Source organism: Echinops telfairi, unplaced genomic scaffold (assembly GCF_000313985.2).
Source record: "Echinops telfairi isolate 266 unplaced genomic scaffold, ASM31398v2 ScPeMD7_11;HRSCAF=52, whole genome shotgun sequence".
NCBI classification, from domain to species: Eukaryota; Metazoa; Chordata; class Mammalia; order Afrosoricida; family Tenrecidae; genus Echinops; species Echinops telfairi.
In genome coordinates this window covers 4,228,514-4,251,149 of record NW_022103908.1, presented here as the reverse complement: position 1 = coordinate 4,251,149, position 22,636 = coordinate 4,228,514, and positions in this window count along the sequence as shown.

Below are 22,636 nucleotides of genomic sequence, written 5' to 3'. Positions count from 1 at the left end.
ATTTGAGTGTGATGCTGGTTGAAGCTGGGGCCTCAGCGAGGCCTGTTGGTCAGAACGCATGTGCAGCCTCTGCCTGGTGACTGAGCTCCAAGCACAAGTGTGCCAAGGGGAGGAAGTCGTAGTGCCATTTTTGCCTGTAAGGTAAAGCTGGGAATATAGACCACCTTTCCTATTGGAGAACTATTGCATGAAGCAAAGAACAGGTGAATGAAAGTTTTTGGAAACTTCCATCTTGGAAAATTTAATCTCACAAAGTTAAAACTATCTGTATAAGTCAACGGCCTCAATTTCAAAGTTCTAATAGACCACCACAAAAACGCAATGGCTCTAGTGACCACTTTGATTCATGATGTGCTCATGAGTGTTAGAGGAGAGCTGTACTGTACAGAGTTTTCAGTGACTGATTTTTGGGAAGTAGATTGCCAGACCTTTCTTCTGAGGTGCTTCTGAGGGCCTTGTTAGCAGATGAGATTGTTAATTGTTCACACCACTCAGGTACTCATAACACACACACACACACACACACACACACACACGCACGCTGTTAATGCCTTTCTTTTGCTATTTGTCCAAGGTGGGTAAACAGAGAAGTTGCTGATGGAGGCTCTGTTTTTAAAATATTTCTGTATTCTGAAGCAGAAAAAACTGTTTATTTTGTTAAGGAGCATTGATGGTGTAGTGGCTATATACTGGGTTGCTTACCATAGGGTCAGCAGTTCAAAACCATCAGCCATTCCCAGTTCTGTCTTGTCCCTCAGGGTCACTGTGAGTCAGAATCAACTCAATGGCAGTGTTTGGCCTTTGATTTGGTTATTTTGTTAGCCCATTGGGCTTTGATTGTTACCATACTAAGTCTTTCTTGCCTGATAATTAGCATCATTTAAAGAGTAAATTAGAACTTCATATGTTAAGACATTAAGTAATCACTGGTTCCTAATTTCCTCTTTTCTGGAGGTAAGAACTCTATTATTTTGGCATTTATTTTCCTATTTACAAATAACATGCTTGTATTGCCACTTATTTATATTTTGTTACTTGTATAACTATGTTATAATCTATGTCTACTATTCCTCACACCCTTTTCTTCTTCTTTGATTGCCTAGGATATGCTTGCTTTTTGCATTCCATTAGACATTTAAAAATGTGGTTATACATCTCCCCCACTTTTTGGGGATCAAATTAGCTCTATAGGTCAATTTGTGGATACATGACATTAATATAACATTAATGTTCCACTTGATAGTCATGGCTTGTTTCTCTTGTTGTTTTGTTAGGTGCCAGCAAGTTGGTCCCGACACACAGCGACCTTGTGTACAACAGCATGAAGCATCGCCGGTTCCGCACCAGCCTCACAATTGTTCTGCTTGAGCCCATTGTTACAGTCGTTCTATCAATTCTTTCAATATTATTTTATAGTCTCATGCTTAGAGTCTTATACTTGCTGGATTTACTCCTGATATTGTGTAATTTAGATGTAATGGTAGCAGGAAGGCACCCTGGCTGCTCAATGGTTTAAAGAACTCTGCTGATAACGGAATGGTTGGCATTGGACTGCAACAATGGGAGAAAGATGTGGCAGTAGACTTCCATGAAGAGTTTCATAAAGATTTGGAAATCCTAAGGGGAAGTTCCACTTTGTCTTATAGGGTCACTATGAGTCAGAATTGACTTTACAGTTGTGGTGAGTTATTATAACTGTATGTTTAAAAATGTATTATTTTACCATCTGTTTCTGCCCTATAGAATTGTAATCCATTTTTGAATGTTGACTGGGAAATACAGCAGTGGTTGAGCAAGGAGTGTGTTAGACGTTGCCGGATGGAGACAAATAAATTGCATCTCCAACTGCTAGCAACTCCTTTGATCCCATCTCATATTTCTGTCTGTAATTTTATGTTTTCACAAAGTGTCACATTTTTATACACAATCATAAATGTTATATATTTTATAGTGCTATATAAACAAACTGTAGTTGCTTTATAATCACTAAAGCTTTATAATCTTTATAATCACTAAAGCACACAGCTTTAGTGGCTCACAAAGGCACCCATTGATTTGATTGCAGCCCGGGAAGTCAGAGGTATAACATGGATCTGCAGGGCTGTGTTCTCTTCAGAGGAGATTTTAACTACCAGAGACTGCCTACAACCCTTGGGTTTGGGCTCTGCCTCACTCTGTCCCCTGTGCCTGTCTTATAAGAACACTTGTGATTACATTGCGTTGATTTTCATAATCCAGGATGATTCCTCTGTCTTAGATCTGTAACTTATCACTTGTGCAAAATCCCCTTTGCTATGTAGAGTTATATTTTCATAGATTCTAGGGATGAGAATGTGATCCTCGTTGGAGTGGGGACATTATTCAGCATACTATATTGCCCATGGTTTATTAATTTTGCTCTGTACTCAGTACAATTAGATTTTTGCCAAAATATTGAATAAAATTAGAAATATATAATGAACAATTTAAACATTTTTGAGGGGTAATAGCTGAAAAAGAAACATTTGCTTGAAACTATTTTGGAAGTCTCTTTGTATAATTACCAGTAAACTTAATTTGGGGCTATTCATGCCAATAGCAGTTAAGGGGGAGTAGAAATTTTAGCTTGTAAAGACCTTTTTTCCTAGTTCAAAATGTTCTGATGTTGTTTAGTCATTATAATTACTCGGTGGGTTTTAACGTACTTTTATGTCAAAGTGCAAAAGAAAATGATGGCTATTACCCTGCGATCAATTTTCTTCATGGATTCTCAATTATTAATAAACAACCCATTTTGTGCTTTCATTTACAACCCTGCAACCTTTTTCATGCTTCCTAATTTCAAAGGGTAAAATGCGTATGGGCTTGCTCTGGGGGTGTGAACCCAGAGGAGACTATGCACCCAGAGGAGACCATTCTAAGGCAGACATGTTGTGATCTTGTGTTTTAATTCTAAAAAACATTTGCAGCGCCAGTGTATAAAAATTAAGATGTAACCATAGCAGTTAGAACTTTTTCTAAATGATATCATACATCTCATGCCCTTTCCCTCAGAGATTTGAATATAATTGAAGCTCTGGGAAAATATAGTACACTTAAGTAATGGCTTCTGATACCACATCATAAGCCACTGAGCGCTCCCTGGTCCTTGTGGACTATGTGGAAAACCGCGAGTGAAAAATGCACAGCTTTGCCTTCCTGTGAGGCGAGTACTGCTAATCTCAATGGAATGATCTTGAGAAAGGCGTTTAACTCCATCTGTAAAGTAGAATAGTAGTGCCATTTTGACAGATTACTACGAAGATGGAAGTTCTAGAGAAAGTGCTTCATAAATTGCAAAAAGGTCTACTTTTGTTTAATTACTAATATTCCTGAGATAGAGGTCAAATAGTACAAATAGATTAGAAAACTCAACCCAAACTGGCTTGACATAAAAGAGGAGTTTAGGAACCCTGATGCACAGTGGATTACACATTGGTTGCTAATCTCAAGGTTAGCTGTTTGAAACCACCAACAGCTGTTTCTTGGGGGAAGGAGGCGGCTTTCTACCCATAGGGGCAGCTCAGTCCTGTCTTCAGGGTTGCCATGAGCAAAACGGACTCCATCGCAGTGTTGTTGTTTTTAACTGGCTCAGGTAACAAACTGCCATAGGGTCATCAGCTTCAGGAGTAGTTTGATCCAGGAGTTGCACCATGACCATCAAGACTCATTTTCCATCTCTTCTTTTCACCCGTTATGTGCATACTCATTTCTTGTTTCTTTTAATGTTCTTTCTTTCTTTTTAAAACAAATCATTGTACTAGGGGCTCTTACGAACAATTCACACAGCAATGGTATCAAGCACATTTGTACATGTGTTTCCATCATCATGCATACTCATTTCAGCTAATATTCATATGGCACTAATATGCTCGTGTGACTCTTAGCAATTGTCGACCTACAACCCCTAAGCTAAGCTCTAGTAAAAAGAACATATCTCTTTCAGATGATTTAGGCACAAACCTTAGGAAATCACTCTAAAATGGACCCACTCGGATGGTGTCCCCTTCTCTGAGGCGATCTGGCCTGATCAAGAGGCTAGAAGAATGGACCCAACATGAATCACATGGTTGACGTCCGGAGTTTATCTTAAACACTCTTGATCTCCAAGTATTTGGAACAGCAAAGGGCTTGGGGTGTTAAGACCAGAAGAAGGGGGAAGATTCTATATGATAAGAATGTCCAATTTAGGGCACTAAAGCTTTCTGAGAGTGTGCCATTTGTCCTCAGATTGCTTCACGCAGGAGTGATGGCTTCATGGCAGACACTTTCTTTTTGTGTTAAAACATTCTCCTCCTTCCCTTTGTTTGTGGAGGCTCATAATTATAACATGCTGTATGTCTTTCCTTTCTCTTTGGCAACCTGTTCCCCCCCGTCTGGTTTTAATTAACTGATGTATGGAAAAGCCACATTTTCCTAGCTCGGAATGCTCGGTGAATTGTTCTCTATATCTCTGTGCATTCTGCTCAACACATTCCCCTTTGCAGCTTTTGGGGAAGATTTACACTTAGGCATGGTAGCCAGTATTCGCTCTTAAATTTTTCTTAGGTAATTTAAAGTTCCACTGTGTTTTGAGTACTTTTCCACTGCTACTTAGAATGTTGCTCCACATATGTGAGACATCAGTGGCTGCAGACGTGCCATGCGATGTTTTATGGATAGGATATGAGCAGGTTTGTTTTTGTCCTCCGACTCATCCCACATGTATTTGCTTATTTTAACGTTAATATGAAATGCAGGTAAGTTAGGTGTAATGTAAACAACAGGTTTGATATGAATAAGCAAGCTCCAACATTTTGTAGCACTGACTCTACCAGAGAAAAAGAAAAGTAAGATAATAAAAAGCACTTATCGTGAAAGTTCATGCACGATGATTTTACAACTTATCGTTGTGCCGTGTCAAATGGTAACGTGAAGAGCTGCATTTTAGAGAGAAGTTTTGCAACTGTCCCTCCACTATCACAGTAGTTTTCCTCTCCATAAGCTTCACTGGAAGATGGCAAGATCATTAGGTCAACGTCAAAAGTGCTTTAATTCTGATACATTTTCAAATCTTAACAGTATCACATTTTTGGCTTTGTTTGGTTAGATTCAAATCTTTATTTTAGTAATCTGACTCTAGTATTAATGGTCTTTCTGAAGACACACACACATTTGTGTGCATATGTGTGTTAAGTGTTTGTAAAGCATGTATATTTAAATAACTCTGTGGTAGTCACCTAATCTGGTGTCAATTTGAGGATTAAGAGTGTAGGGGTGGAGTATAGGCTGTCAATCTGGAGATTGCCAATGAGATTTCTGTGTGGGCATGGTCTTCACCTGAGAATTCTGGTATTTCCTCCTTGGAGGTGGGACTCTCTCTGCTCACACCCTGGGAGACTTAGCAGCTGACAAGACACATGGACTCACCCTGATACAGAGACCCCTGCCAGCGCTGAGATGTTTCCAATGACACTGGATCAAAAGACTTTCTACCCACTGGCCTGAGATCTTCTACATTCAGTGTTATTGCATATGTTTCGTGAGTCTGAAGAGAACTTTATAGATTGGTATCAGAAATATTGGCTAATATTGGATTTATGGACTTGATCTGGACTGGGTTGGGATGTTTTCTCAATGTTCAATTGCTCTTGTTTATAAATCTCTTTCTTATACACATGGGTGTGTCCATGGGGTTGTTTCTCTAGTCTACACAGACTAACACAACTCAATTGAGCAAAATAATTTCCTTCTGCTTAAAAATATGCTCCTTTTCTTCCTCTCCTGTACTAAATTGATCTGCATGCTTGTTGGTATTGTGCTAGTCAGTGGCTCTCAACCTTCCTAGTGCCACGACCCTTTAATACAGTTCCTCATGTGGTGGTGACCCCCCCTAACCATAAAATTATTTTGGTTGCTACTTCATATCTGTAATTTTGCTACAGTTATGAATTGGGCAACCCCTTGAAAGGGTCAATCAGATCATAGACAATGAGGCTTCTATGTGGGCATGGCCTTCTGAGAATTCTGGGAAATCCTGCATTTCCTCCTTGGAGATGGGAGACAATCTCTCTCTCTCTCAGCTCACTCCCTGAGAGACGCTCTACTCACAAGACACATGGCACTACACTGATAGAGCCCATGCCCTGGGAACTGAAGGAGCCACATGGAGATCCCTGCCAGCACTGAGATGCTTCTACCACCACTGGATCCACAAGAATTTGCACCCACTGACTTGTGATAGTCCTGCATTCAGCGTCATTGCATGTATTCCGTGAGTCTAAAGAGGACTTTATAGATCGGTATTGGGCATATGGGCTAATATAGGACTTATGGACTTGATGTGGATGGGGCTGGGATGTTTTCTCAATATTCAACCGCTCTTGTATATAAAACTCTTTTTTATACACATGTGAGTGTCTATGAATTTGTTTCTCTAGTCTACTGGGCTAACATACCTTGGATCCACACGACTCTTCACTCACTACCCTGGGATCCCTGCATTCTGCATCACTGCACGTGGCTGCATGAGTCTGAAGAGGAATTTAGGGACTTGTCTTGGACTTAGGGATTTGACTTGGGCTGGGAAGCTTTCTTTGTGTATAATAACTTCTTGATAGAAAGCTTTTGCTTATACATAGATGAGGGGGCACTGGAGTTGGTCCTCGTCAACATGGCCTAGCACAGCGGTTCTCAACCGATTAGACTCCACCCCTTCACTTTTAACCCTCTCAAGTCCCAAATTGACACCAGATTATGTAACTACCACACATGGTCAGTGGAAACTTGGAAGAGCTTAGCTCTCAGCATGGCCAGCATGCAGACAGGTGAAGGGGCAGAGAGAAGGGCAGAGGGGGGATGGCCACTCACCCAAGGGAGATAGCATCTGGCTATGACCTGACTGACATTTGACTCCACCCGAGCCAGGGGTGTCTAATTGGCATAACATCATGTAACTACCACAGCATCTTTTCAGTTTTAAAGTAGTAAAGCAGACCTTCCATTTACTTTACTTTTGCTAGCATATGCATAGCACAGAGCAATAATTAAATGGCATCTGCCTGGCTAATTTATTATGTAAACGAGGAGAAAAACCAGTTGCATTAGCATTGATTCTAACTTAGGGTGACTTGATGTATGTCAGAGAAGAACTGTGTTAAACTGGCTAATTTTCATAAGTAGATCACCAGACCTTTCTTCTGAGGGACCTCTAGGTAGATTTGAGCCTCCAACCTGTCATTTATCAGTCAAGGGTTATCAGTCATTTGTCAGTGAATGAACTAGTCACTTATCAGCTAGTTGTTTATCATTGAATATTAACCATTTGCACCAGCTGAGAACTCTAAGAGATGACTGAGAGATAACACATGGTATGAAAACTGATCGGTTTCCCCACCTTTACCATATATTTTGGGAAAAGGTAAGAGGGAAAAAATTCTCTTGAATCTTCCTCATTGAAACAAACTGTGTGTAAATACCGGGTGCTATAAGAGGTTTCTGTAAGATGATTTGGTCTGCAGCCCACCACTGATGACCATGTGTTTTAAGTCTTAAATGCTTTGTGCCTCATTTTCCTCATTTCTAACTGTATTTTCCTCATTTCTGAATGGGTATTCCAACTGTAACTTCAGGTACCAGTCAGCATTACAATTGGGTGTATGACAATTGGAAGTGTGATTGGTGGACAGCAAGTTGTTTTGTAAATGTTAACCATCATGATATAGTGGAGACAGCAAAGCAGTTAGCAGCCGGGAGTCAAGCCTGCTTGAGTGCTAGGCCAGTTCTACCCTTGCGCAAGCTAGTTAATATTTCATAATTTTAATTTTCTAATTTGTTTATTTGTATGATAATGGTAGAAAAGTCACAGGATCGTTTTAAGTGTAAATGAGTTAATACACTCAAAACATTTAGAACAATGTCTGTCATATATACTCACTCAACATATATGAACATTATAATTCACATCTGCGTTGGCTTAAAAAATCTCTAAGAACGCAACCCAGGAGCAGGAATGGGAACAGCAATACAGATGGGTAAAGAGAAGGTGGGGGAGGGGAGAGAGGGGATCGGATCATAATGATGGACACACAACCACGCCCCCCTCCAGGGGCAAGAACAATGGAAGCCATGGGGGAAGGGAGACAGTGGTCGGTGTGAGAGATGAAAATAATAATTATTTATACTCTATTAAGGGTCACGAGGGTGGGTGGGGAGGGAGGGGGAAAGCAGTGGAACTGATACCAAAGGCTCAACAGAAAGTATCTGTCTAGAAAAGAATGATGGAAACAATGTACAAATATATGCCCGATCCAATGGATATATGGATTGTAATAAGAATTGTAAGAGCCCTTAATAAAATGATAAAAAAAAAAGTCTGTAAGAGTTTATAGACGCAATGTACTTAATTCAATTTTCAACGGCTCTAAAAGAGCAACTCCTATGTATCGATCTCTCTCCCTCTCACTGCTATGGTGTCAGTGCTGCCTCCTAGCACCCCGCTGCGGGATTCTGAGGCAGTGACTACTGATGGGAGTAGAAAGCCCAGTTTTTCTCCTGTGGAGCTGCTGGTGGTTTCGAACTGCCGACCATGCAGATGGCACCCAATGCATACCACTACACCACCGGGGCTACTCTATGTAAATATACTTCCAGATGCTGAGACTTTCCATTTGGATTGGCTATGCTTTTTGTTTTCACTCCATAATCCAGTGTGATGATAAATGGTTGAATCCCACCCTCCTCCTATCAAACATAAGTAAACGCACATGCACTAAACAGGAAAGAGTTAACAGGAAAGCGCTGTGTTAGAAAGGTTGGGCTTAGCTCCCTGAGGGAAAGATCCTGTGACCTGTAAACATTTGTTTCAAGAGTCAGGAAATAACATTAAAAGAATGAAATTTGTGGAATAAAGAAACCAAGGAGAGAGCCAAAGAAATCCTTTAATGAAGCCATGGGTAATCCACCTGAGTCATTTCTTTCTTTCTTTCTCTTTCTCTCTCTCTGTCTTTCTTTCTTTCTTTTCGCACAGAAAACATTCACAAACATCCCAAGGGTCTGTATTTGAGAGGCTTACCCTCGTAGTTCTTGTTCTGGGTGCTCACAAATACTTAGACACAGAAAAAGACATACCACTATAAAAGTGGGAGAAATCATTGGTGAACTGTATAGAGGAGGCATTCAACCCATACTTCGTTAATTCCTTTAAGCAATTGTAGATAAAAATACAGGTTTTTTGTTGTAGTTGTAATTGGCATATTAGTATTGGTATCAGGGAAATGCTGTGTCCAGAGGACATTAATGTGGAGATAAAACAACCACAACAACCCTTGAAGCACAGAAAGTTGATGCTAACTGCACACAGCTGTGGTGAGATAAGGACGGTAAGACCGGGGCCAGAGCAGTGACATGACCCACGTTAATGTGCGCCCGCCAAGGATTTCGTCAGCCTTAGCAACCTTTTACATACAGACATGGTGTCAAGGGCCTCAGAGACTTGAATTTATTTCAGCTTCATCTGAACCTTATGAGATAAACATTGCTATGGCAACTGCATTTTTAAAAAATGAGTAAAATTTCAATATGGTCTCAAGGTTAATAGTATAACTGGGGTGAAAATGTAGGCATTACAAATGCTAATCCATAGTCTAACAGTTGATACACTCTTCATGTCCTTTATTTACTGAAAAGCAACAAACAATGAGTTAAAAAATAACACTATAGTGATGTGGTTATTAGGCATGATTGAATTGATTTCAATGCAGAGCAACCCCTGCGATAAAGTGTAACAGTTTATACTCTTTATTAGAACAGATTGTTAGGACTTTTTTGGGTAGAGCTGTTGGGTGGGTTTGAACTCCCTATCTTTGGGTTAGCAGTCGGATGCTTAACCGTTGCACTACCAGTATGGTATAGTAATAACCATATTTAAAATGATTGATAATGAACCACTTGGAGTTCATTGTGAAACCTAGGCTAAGCTCTTCTCGAATCCTACTGTGGTTGTTATAAAGACATCAACAGAAAGCACTGTCACCCAAGTGAGCAAGAATGAGCAAGGAGCTCTTCTAACCCGAGACAGGGCCAAACAACGGACTAGAACTTGACAAGACTTTAGTGCTTTGGGGGTTTTTCAAGTTTTACACCTTTGACAGGGTACTTGAGGTAGTTAGTTTATTGTGCCAACCTGGCCAATAAACACACGTGGGCTTAATTGAAGGGCACCAGGATAAATGGCTCAGTAAGCCTCGCCTTTCTAGTTCTCAGGTCTCTTGCTTTGTGATGGTCGCACTAGGGTGCAGCTGCTTTAGCCAGTTCCCTGCTTCAGCTTGCAAGGCTCACTTCCTGCAAGACATCCCCAAGGAGAAGCCTCATGGACCTACCCCAATGCAGCCCTGGGTGCTGGAGCAGCCATGTGGAGACCCCTGTCAGCATTGAGATACTTACATGTTCACTGTTTTGGTTTTCTTCCTGCAATCGACCTCACTGCGTATGTTTTGTGAGATGGAGGAGGACTTTGTGGATTGGTTTCAGACATATAGGCTAATGTTGGACTTGGGCAGCACTGGGTTGGGATGTTTTCTTGATGTGCACTTACCCTTTATATAAAACTCTCTCTTATAAATATGAGTTTTCATAGATTTGTTTTCTCTAAGTACCCAGACTAACACAGTACTGAAATAATTTTTTCTATTGCTTTCTATTTAGTGAAAAACATTTTAGTTTTTCTTCTCTGACAGGTTTCCACTTTACACACGTTGTGAGGATGGTGCAGCACAGGGCAGTGTTTTGTTCCTTTGTGCATAGGGTTGCTATGGGTTGGAACCAGCTTGATGGCACTGAACAACAATAATATTAACATAAAAAGAGGCCTGGTGGTGTAGTGGTTTTGCATTAGCTTGCTAACTGGAAGGTCAGCAGTTTGAAACCAGCAGCCACTTCACAGGATAAGGATGAGGCTTTCTCTTCATAAGTATTTACAGCCCTGAAAACCTACAGGGGCAGTTCTATCCTGTCCTTTAGGGTCAGTATGAATGGGAATGGACTTGATAGCTGTGTTTGTTTGTTTAATTAATATATAAAGCAAAAATTATCATAAAGTATTGTTGAGTTTATAAGATAGAAAGAGGTAGTATATATGGCAAATTTAACACAAAGTATCAGGGAGTACAAGGAAATGTAATGGTGCAAATTTTTAATATTAAAATAACATGGTTGTATTTCTTATTTTAGAATACATCGTGGTAACTTAAAATTGTTACTACAAATCATAGTGCAACCAGTAGGAAAATGCCTAAAAATAGAATAAAAACAAAATGACAGAGGACTTGAGATGGTACACAAAAAATTTTCTTAAAAAAAAAATCGGCACTAGCAGAAGAACATAGAACCCAAAAAGACACGAACAAGTAAAAATGTCAGACATAAATTCAGTCTGAATGTACAATATTACAATATTTACAATACATATGAATGGAACTGATAATCTACTCAAAAGTAGAAATTGCTAGACAATAAAAATACAAGATACATTATGTTGTCTATGAGAAACAGCTTAGATTCAAATACATAAATAGGCTGGGAGTAAAAGGATGAAAAAAGGATTTATTGTAGAGTAACAACCAAAGAGTAACTATAAAAACTTGGCATGGTTATGTGAATATCAGACAAAATAGAATTTAAGATGAGGACTACTATTAATAGAAGGGTCAATACAATCAGGAATATAATAATTATTTATGTACATGTTCCCAACAACATACCCCTAAATATAAACATGCAACCCAAAGTGATAGACGTTAAATTTAACAGTTGGAGATGTAAATATATTACTTCTAATAATTAAAAGAAAAGCTATACATAATTTTAGTAAGGTTAAAAACGACTTGAACGATATGATTAAGCAGCTGCAGTGAACTGACAGTAACACCAGGGAGATCAGAACACACATTTTTTTCAAGGTTAGGCCAGATCTGGGCCACAAAACAAATCTTAATATAAAAAGTATTAAAATCATGTGTCTGTTCTCTGACCACAGTAGAATTTAATTAGACCTCCACAACAGAAACTCTGTATATTTCCAAATTAAATAACACAATTCTAAATAACCCACGGATGACAGAATAAATAGCAATGGAAATTTAAAAACATTTTTATCTAAATGGAAACAAAAATACATGTCAAATTTTATGATATGCATCTCAAGTAATTGCATGAGGGGAATTTAATTCTTAAAACAAATTTAAATCTTCAAACATCTGTACCCAAAGCAAGAACATTTCAAATAACTTAAGCTTCCACGTAGAAACCAAGAAAAAGAAAAGCCAATCTCAAACCCAAAGAGGACAGAAAGAAGGAAATCATTCATGTCAGGGTGGAAATCGATGAAATAGGAAGCAGAATAGAGAAAAATCAATGAAAGGAACAGTTGGTTTTTTGAGAACACCAATTAAAATTTTTAAAACCCCACTAAGCTAAGCAAGAACAACAGAGGTGAAACCCAATTCCAAAATCATGAATAAGAGAGATGGTGTCCCTAATGTAATTAAGTAACTAAAGATGATTTGAGGGCAACATTATACATAATTCTATAGGAGCCTAGCCGGGTAGTAGATGATACAGTGGCCTACTAAGTTCATCAGTTCGAATCAGCTGTTAGCAGCCGCTCCAAGGGAGGAAATTGAGTTTCCTTTTCCCATAACGATGTGCGATCTTGAATCGATTGCTGAAGAAAAATGTGAACATAAGCAAAGGTGGTGAAGAAAGCTGATGGTGCCCGGCTACCATAAGATATAGCGTCTGGGGTCTTAAAGGCTTGAAGACATACAAGCGGCCAGCTAGCTGAGAAGCATCAAAGCCCACATGGAAGAAGCACACTAGCCTCTCTGACCACGAGGTGCAGAAGGGACCAGTTATCAGACATCAAAGAGCTAAAAATCAGATCAGTGGGTGCCCACCTTCCTGATACGATCACTGAAAACAAAGGTGTACATAAGCAAAGGTGGAGAAGAAAGCTGATGGTGCCTGGCTATCAAAAGAGATAGCATCTGGGGTCTTAAAGGCTGGAAGATAAACAAGCGGCCAACTAGCTCAGAAGCAACAAAGACCACATGGAAGAAGCACACCAGCATGTGTGACCACGAGCTGTCGAAGGGATCGGGTATCAGGCATCAAGGAACAAGAAATCATGTCACTGTAAAGGTGGGTGAGTGCAGAGTGGAGACTCAGAGTTCATCGGTTGGCAACTGAACACCCCCCTGCATATATATATAACTTTCCTCTTGTTCTTTAATGCTTCTCCCCCCCACAATATCATGATCCCAATTCTGCCTTGCAAATCTGGCTAGACTAGAGGATGTACATTGGTACAGATAGCACTGGAAACACAGGGAATCCAGGACAGATTTCTTCAGGACCAGTGGTCAGAGCGGCGAGGCCTGGAGGGTGAAGGGAATGTGGGGTAGAAGGGGGGAACCAATTACAAGAATCTAAGTATAGCCTCCTCCCTGGGGGATGGACAGCAGAGAAGAGGGTGGAGGGAGCATCTGACAGTGTAACTTATGAAAAAACGATAATAATTTATGAATTATGAAGGGTTCAGGAGGGAAGGGGGTGGGGGGAGGGAGGGGGAAAATGAGCAAATGATATTGAGGGCTAAAGTAGAGGGCAAATGTTTTGAGATTGATGAGGGCAACAGGTGTACATATGTGCTTGACTCAATGGATGTATGTATGGACTGTGATAAGAATTGTACGAACCCGCAATAAAATAATTTAAAAAATAATGAGGGCAACAAATGTACAAATGTGCTTTATGCAATTGATGTATGTATGGATTGTGATGAGTTATATGATCCCCCAATAAAATGACTTTAACAACAACAAAAAAAGATGTGTGGTCTTTAAAACCTACAAGGACATTGTGCTTTGGCCCACAAGACCACTATGAGTCAGAATCAACTTGTTAGCAGTGAGTTTGGTTTTGTTTTATTATAAATTATCCCATTTTAAAAAGCTAGATAGCTTAGATGAGGCACAGATTTCTAGAAACACAAAATGTCTAAAACAGACTCAAGAAGAAACAGAACATCTTTAATAATATATAGGTGCCAAGATTGACTTACCGAGCAACTCATAGCAACACTACAGGACAGAGTCGAACTGCCCCATAGCGTTCCCAAGGCTGTAAATCTTCAGGGAAGCAGACTACCGCACTTTTCTCCCCCAAAGCAGCCAGGCGGTTCAAAAAGCTAACCTTTTGGTTAGTAGTTCGATGCTTAACCACTTGTACCACCATATATTGATTAATTAGTAAGAATCTTCCTAAAATAAATGTCCAAGCCCTGCTGGCTTCACCAGGCAATTCTATCAAATACTTGTATAATGAATAATACCAAATACAAACTCAGTACAGAGGCAAGGAACAATTCTCAAATAACCCCATGAAAACAGTGGTACAGCAATAGGAACCAGATAGAAGCAGGACAAAAACAAAACAACGACAGACCAATATCTCATGAATATTGGGCTTTTATAAAACCTTAACCCATCGTATTTTATCATGGCACATGATAACGCACGCTAATCACACACAAACTCATTTAGTTTATAGTTTCTTGCAAAACAATCATGACAAATTATGCCAGCAAGCCCTGAAAACATTCATTTAGAACCAAAGCATCAGCATGGAAAATTACAGTGTTAGTTAAATGGTCAGAGTCCAAATAGTTGAGCTTCAGGCTTTCACCTTTAAGTCTTAGGAGAGAGGCTTAATTATGGCTCAAACATGGGGGGGCTCCTTCAGCAAGGGTCCGTGGTTGGTGGTACAGATAGAACCTACCATATTTGTGCAGGGACTGAACAGAACACTAGGTCTTAGGTGTGAAGCTGTCACCTTGGCTCCACATGACAAGGACCAGTTTGACGTCAAAGATTACAATGTTATGTGTTGTCTTCAGCTTTGGAGAGTAGCCTAATGGGACATCATTTCTTCTGCGTTAGAGATCAGAGAGGCTGCTTAAAGTTTAATTATGTTGTTTGCTATGTCACAGCAAGCTGGGTCAAGACGAACTTAAAAGCTGTTTTCATTCTTTGCATACTTCACATGATTTGGTGTCTACGTTAAACGATTTTCTAAGTGAATTTCTTATGACTTAAGAGTTCCTAGTGGCTTATTGTTACCATTGGAGAACCTCACGAAGGTAGACATATTTCAATTCCTATTACAATTCTGAAAGCGCCACTCTGGAAGCATACTACTGACTTACACCTTATGGGATTTGAGATCACTGTAGAAAATACAGCACAAACCGAGTGCAGCAACATATAACAGGATTATACACACTGGGATTTACTCTGGAATTGATTCTAGGAATGGAAGATTGGTTTAACACTGGGATGTCCTTGAAGAACAAAAGATGAACCCCCATGATCATCTCGATGGGAATAAAAGCATTACTTAACAAAATCCAACATCTATTTGTGATTAAAAATATGAACTGACTATAAGACTGATTAAAAGGAAAATTTCTCGATCTGTTAAAATTTCAACAAACAAACAAAATCCAAAATATCAAACTCACTGCTACAGATCAATTGTGACCCAAAGCAGCCCTGTAGGATGGGGTAGAACTGCCCCTGTGAGTTTTGGAGACTGTAACTGTTTAAGGGAGTAGAAAGCCTTGTCTTTCTCCAGAGGAGAGACTGGTGGCTTTGAACTGCAGCCCTTGCAGTTGACACCCCAACGCTAACCATTCTAACACCAGGGCTCCTTGTTAAGGTCTGTGTCTGAAAAATGTATAGCCAGACCCAACTTTCTGAGCGAGGATCCATGCAATCACCTAGGTTCTCACAGTTATCAGGGCTTGCCTTTAGCTGACTACCAGTGGTTATTGATCTGAAATTCTTAATAATGTTATCTTTGAACCCACATTTTGTAAGTTAAGTCCAATGGGGCAAGCAAGCATGTGTGAGCAGAGAAGTGTGTGTCCTCTGCGTGCCCATTGTTTCTTGTCGCCATATTCACATATAAGGTTTGTCGTGTCCCATGATCATGGAATTTTGTGGATTCCCAGATTGTCAGAGTTCAGAAACTCAAAGCAAAGAGATGGTAAATACATTAAACACAACTGAGTAGTACATGGATGCTGAGAGCTCCAGGCTGCCACGCATTCCATTTAAGGCAAAACTTGCTTCAAAGTGAGTAAGAGGGCAATGGTGTTCTAAAAAACACACCAAGGAAGTATTATTGTATATATTCTTACTTCCAGCCACTTATGCTGAAAATCGTAACTTGGAAGGAACAGAAAGATAGGGTTCATCATAGTTCCTCTACCTTTGGTCCTTACTCTTCAGGAAGCTAAAGGTGGAGAGTGATGGTAGAATAGGCATGCATGAAAAAGTGGAATTAAAGCAGTTGAGTTCACTTTGTGCAGTGTGACACTCTTATAGTAAGAATGAAGTCTATGTGCCTGTATAAATGATGAAATATGAATTGTGTAACTTCAATGACTCAGCATACAAATTAATTGCTCTTATATTTTCTTTAAAACTAGTATTGCACAAATATGAAGATGAACTGTAATACTCCTGCTAATAATTTAAATATTTTCTATATTTAGAATTATATTAAATATCAAATATAAAGCACAGTGACCAATTAAGAGAGAGATTGTGTAAGAGAGGACAAAGTTTAAAGGTGAAGCCCAGTTCACTTAGTGGAGTTTCCTTTTTGGGTCCTTCTGGTGTGGCCTATGAAAGCTGTGTGTTTCAGAAATCGGGTAGCTAAGGTTTGAGTTATCTAGAGTTGTCTGGCATCAAAATCGCCCAGTTAAGAACAAAATGTTGGGTGTTTTTTCCCCTTGGGAGCTCTACAAGCAGGGTTAAGCCTTTTTTTGCAATGGCTGGGTGCTCCACTCAGCCAGTCTACCATCTGAAGTGCAATTACCACCCCAGTGTAGACATCAGCCCTCCTTTCCTCTTGATCTGGGCTCCCAGTAAAGGTCACTGATTGCTCTTACAGGGTTGTCTGTTTATTTGAGGTGTCCATAGAACACTGCTATATGTCAGGTGTTAAATGTTCTTCTCCCCTCACCCCCAGCCCACCCAAAGGGAAACTGACCCTGTCTGTAGGGAGGCTGCCTCTCTTGAGGTGGTTTTTGAGATGTTCTAATAAGGGTGTGATATATATTTTGTGGGAACTGCGGTTCTCTCTCTCTTAGGTTGAGGTCTCTATTGGTTTGATATGGTCATTGTTGATGCACCTGCATTTGTTGTCTGTCCTCGTCTTGTATGTTTATTTACCTGTATAGGGAAACTGGGATGGTTGGAGCTCTAAAGACAATAGCAGTATGGATAAATACTTCGAGACAAGGAAGGGACAATGGCAAGTCAACACCAATCTATTAAAAGAGGATAGAAAAGGTTCCGAAGTTGATTGTGGTGATGACAGCACAGCCCTTCTTGTCATTATTGAACTAGTGGATTGTCTGATGTTAATTATAGCCCAATTCAAAAAAAGAAACAAACTATTTCTATCTTTCAGTATCTTTAAGGGCACTTTCTTCCTGCTATCGGCATAGGGCCCCGTGTCTTTTGTTTTGTACTAGACTCAGCAAATTACGTAGCCATAGCTTCCTATAGTTAGCTAATGTCATTATTAATAGTGAAAACTTGAATGACTTATCCTTAAAATTTTAAACAAAGGAAGATGATCTATCCCTGTCACTTCTATTCATTGTGTGAGAGACAATATAAGGCAAATTTAGAAAAAAGAAGAAAGAATAGGAAAAAATGAAGAAGAATTAAATGCAATCAGATTGAAAAGAAAACTGTCTTCACCATGACAGATCATGAATTCTCATATGTTGAAAATTCTAATTAATCAAGAAATAAAACTTCAATACATAGTAAAATGTTTAGCAAAGGTGAGATACACAAAAGTAATATAAAAGTTAATTATATTTCTAAATACTTAACATGAACAATTTAAAACAAAATTAAAATAATAATTGTGTTCGCCAAAAAGAAAAAAAGTATGACATTGAAAAACTATAAAACATTGTTGAAGGAAATTAAGGAAGATCCAAACAGATGCAGAGATAGCCTGTGTTTGCTTATTAAAAGGTGGAATATTATAACAATTCTCTCCCAAATTGATTTATAGATTTATGGTCATCTCAATCAAAATAGTAGCATATGGTCCTTGTTGAAATGGACAAACCAATCTTGAAATTTATATGGAACTGTAGAAGGCCAAAATAGCGAAACAATTTTGATAAAGGAAAACAAAGTTGGAGGAGTCACACTTCCAAGGATTTAAAAATGTTCTCTATAACTACAGCAATCACAACAGTGGCATAACGATGTTAGACATATAGGTTAAAGGACGAGAGTTTAGAAATGACCCATATTTATGATCAATTAATTTGTGACAAAGATGCCAAGGTAGTCCAATAGGCAAAGAAGGCAGTCCTTACAACTAAGCAACACTCCAGTTTCCAGCAGCAAAGAGATGATTTGAGAACCTTACCTCACACCAACACGAACTATAAAAGTACCACTGATGCAATTGCAGGAATTAAAACTGTAAAGCTTACCGAAAGGAAACAATGAAGAAAATTGGATTAGGAAAAGATTTATTCACTATACCATCAAAAGCCTGAATCATACAAATAAAACTTGATAAATTGGACTTCTTTAAAATGAAAACTTCTCAGCTTCCTCCTTAATCTCAAAATAATTCGTTTTTATGAGGCGCCCTGCTCGATCTTTGCCTTCATGAAGATATCACTGAAGAGATGGGTGCTATAGCAAAGTGTCATTAAAAAAAATCATGTAGTGCCTGACCAAATTAGAGTCTGGGGTCTTCAAGGCTTACCTTAAAGCAAGCAGCCAAACCCCTGACGGCAACAGCAACAACAATAAACCCCCCAAGTAGCCATCTCAGTTAGGTGTCAGCCAAGGCTACACAGAACACCAGCTTGTGTGATCCAAGCATTGTAAATAACAAAATCCAAGACCAGAGAAGGGAATTGTTTTAGAGCTTCCATTCTGAGCACCTGGTTTGCAGAAGTCTATGGATGACAGTGAAAATTTTTTCATGGCGTCCACCTAGAGTAAGCCTCTGAAAGATTCCCTCCGACCAGGGGTGTAGCTAGCCTTGCTATCAGGCAGAGTGCCTTGGAAAGTGGACTAATGGTGACGTAGGAAGGTTACAATTTAACACCTTATCATTTGTTTTCCCTTTTGACCCATCTACAATTTGTTCTAGCTTTTTAAAAATTATTATTGTCTGCTTTCTTTTGGATGGGGGTCTTTCGTGTTTTACTTTGCAATTGTTTATCTACTCGTAGAAAAAAAGAGAATGGAAGGCAATTTTACAAAGCTACAATCAGAAAGAAAATATTTTAAAATAATAGATCTGACAAAGGCCTTGCGTATGGAATAAATAGCAACTCTTGAAGAAAAGAATGTAAACAACCCAATTAAAAATGGGAGAAAAAGTCAAATGTCTGACCGGGTTATTTGTCCAGGGAATACATATGGAGAGCTGAGAAGCTCTTGCACAAGTGCTTAGCATCAGTGGCCATTGCTGTTAGCCTCTGTTGAGTTGGGTCCGGACTCAGGGCAACGTGTGCACCATAGAACAAAGCTTGAACCTTGCTGCTTAAGCTTGCGCCACTCTCCAAATCTGTTACAGATCAGAGCCCAGTATCCATATGATTTTTGTTAATTAATTTCTTGTAAGTAGATCTCCAGGCCTTATAACAACAGGCAGATCATAATTCACAAAAGAGAAAAACTAGATACAACCCAAATGTACCTTAACTAGTGGATGGAGTGACTAAACCCCCTTTCTCCATACAACACAATACTTTTCTTTTGGTTAAAAGGAATGCAACATTGATACACGCTATAAGATGGGTAAACCTCAAAGATTTTATGCTAAGAAAAAGAAGTCAGAGGTAAAATACCGCATATTGTGTGATTCCATTGATCTAAAATGTTCAGAAAAAGAAAATAGAGACAGAAAGCAGATTAGAGGTTGCCTGGGGTTATAGATGAGAGCAGTGATTAATATGGAGTTAGCAAATTGTTTTGAGTGATGCAATTGTTTTCATAATAGTGTGGTAGCAGTTACACAACTCCATAAATTTACTAAAAATAATAAATTGTTATGTTAAATATTTGTTCATAGAGTTGTCATAGGACCCCCACAAACACTAAATGCCAGATACTAGTGTGTATCCTGAACTAATGGACTGAGGTACTTATATTTAATACTTTTATGACTCATTTGGAAAGATGGAGTAACCTTTTCCAAGAAACACTAATAAGGAAAAGGGTCTACTTGAATAGTTAGCATTGATCATACTCCTAAAAATTTCCTCTTTGAATACTTTTACAGTTTGAATTTGATATTTAGTGGTATTATCTTAGTGATAAATTTCATGCTGTTAAAACATTGTGTTAGTCCAGGTACACTAGAGAAACAAATCCATAGAAACTCATATGTGTATAAGAGATTGTACATTAAGAAATCATCCCAACCCCATCCAGTCCAAACCCATAAATTCTATATTAGCCCATATGTTCAATATCAATCTATAAAGTCCTCTTCAGACTCATGAAACAGATGCAATGATGCTTGTGTGCAGGGCAATCATAGGCCACTGGGTAGAAAGTCTTTGGATCCAGTGGCGTTGTAAGCATCTCATGGCTGGCCGGGGTCTTCATGTGGCTTCTCCAGCACCCAGGGCTACATCACGTTAGGTCCATGTGGCTTCTCCTCAGCGATGTCTTGCAGGAAATAAGCAGAGAGAGAGTCTGTCCCACCTTCAAGGAGGAAATACAGGAATTCCCAGAATTCTCAGGAGCAGGCCATGCCCAGACTGAGGTCTCATTGGCTATAACCCGATTGACAGACTGGACTCCACCCCTAACTGTCAACAGCCTTTGACTATGAATTGGATGCATTTTTAATATGTATTAACTTGATGGAAATAAATGAATACATATTCACTTATTTATTCACTCAGGAGCATTTATTGAGTACCTGCTATATTCTAAACTCTGTGAGCAAGGTTATGTAGATCAAAACAGACCAAGAACGCCTAGCAAGGTTCAGGAACTCCACAGCCCCTCTCTGAAAACCTTCAGTGTTCTCAGGAGGTGCACGTGGTTTCAACATCAGCAGCTGGATTTCCTGTTTACATCGTGACTTCGTGGGTGCATGCATTAGGTTTTCCAGTATTGAAATACCATCATTGTAAACGAAAAATATAAAAAACATGTGTGCTTCCCCCACAAAATAGATTTGAACTTCAGTGTTCTGTCGCAACCTTCAGGAGGAAAAGATTTTACAAATATTTATGGGGCAATGAAATAGTAAAACCAGAAGTTCTGTGGTATTTATGATTTATGATAGGATATAACGATGATTGCTATACAACCATTCATTCTATAATTTTATGTCTTGGCAAGTTACTCCGAAGAGAAGACATTTTAGGCGTTGTACTATTCCCAGAGGGATTTTAATGGAGAGACGGCTGGATGTTTATTTGATGTAATTAGTTTGAGATCCATTTCATAGTTCAAGTATTAAGTGATTATGAGAAAAACCTTAGAAATTTAGAAAAGCTATGCATACATCTCACACGGTCTTGTCAAGATAAATTACTGCTTGAATATTTTTATTTTCTGCATTTTTCCTATGCATAATTACTTCTTTACGTAATTGCAATCATGTTTCATGAGTGTAAAGCAGCTTTTTTCAGTTAGCCATAATTGCTATTCATGTTGGTTCCTACACTTCTTAATCGATCCATGTCCAATAGCTGGATAATCATTGAATGTGGGTCCTTTGGTTTACTTAGTTTTTCCTGGATCACTGATCATTTATAATTTCTTCGTAAAAATATAAATCAGTGTTTTGTAACATTATTTGACTAAAGTAAATTTATAAAGATAGTAGATATATTAATATTTGACACATGCTGCCAACTAGCTTTCCAGAGGACCATATTTTACACAACCAACAACATATTCTCTTTGGCCAGTTTGTTCATGTCCTTAGCCTGCTGAACTTTAAGTCTTAGTCTTCTAGTGTGAGAATACATCCTTTCTTTGTCTCTTTTGAACATACCCTGTACATTCTTAGATGTTCTCGAGTTGGTTCCTACTGGTAGAAACCCTGAGTCCAACAGAGCAACCCACCAGCCAGTCCTACACCATCTCAACCCTTGTTGTTATGTTTGCGTTCATTGTTGGCAGCTGCTGTGACAATCTATCTCATTGAGAATCTTTGTCCTTTGTGCTGACCCACTCCTTTACCAAATGATGTCCTTTTCCAGTGACTGATCCCTCCTGATAACCTGTCTAAAACAACTGAGACAAAGGCTTACCATCCATGAATCCAAGAATACCAGCAGTGCTTTCTTCCAGGTATATTTATTTGTTCTTCTGGCATTTCATGGTATTTTCAGTACATCAATGATGGAGTTGGGGAAGAATATTGGGAATACCCACCCAAGGGGAGGGCATTGTTTATATCTCCACAGGAAAAGAGGGACCAGACTTCAACCAGTGCTGCAAGGTGTGAATGCAACATGCCGGCGTGGAGTAGGGAACCAGTGGAGAGGTCT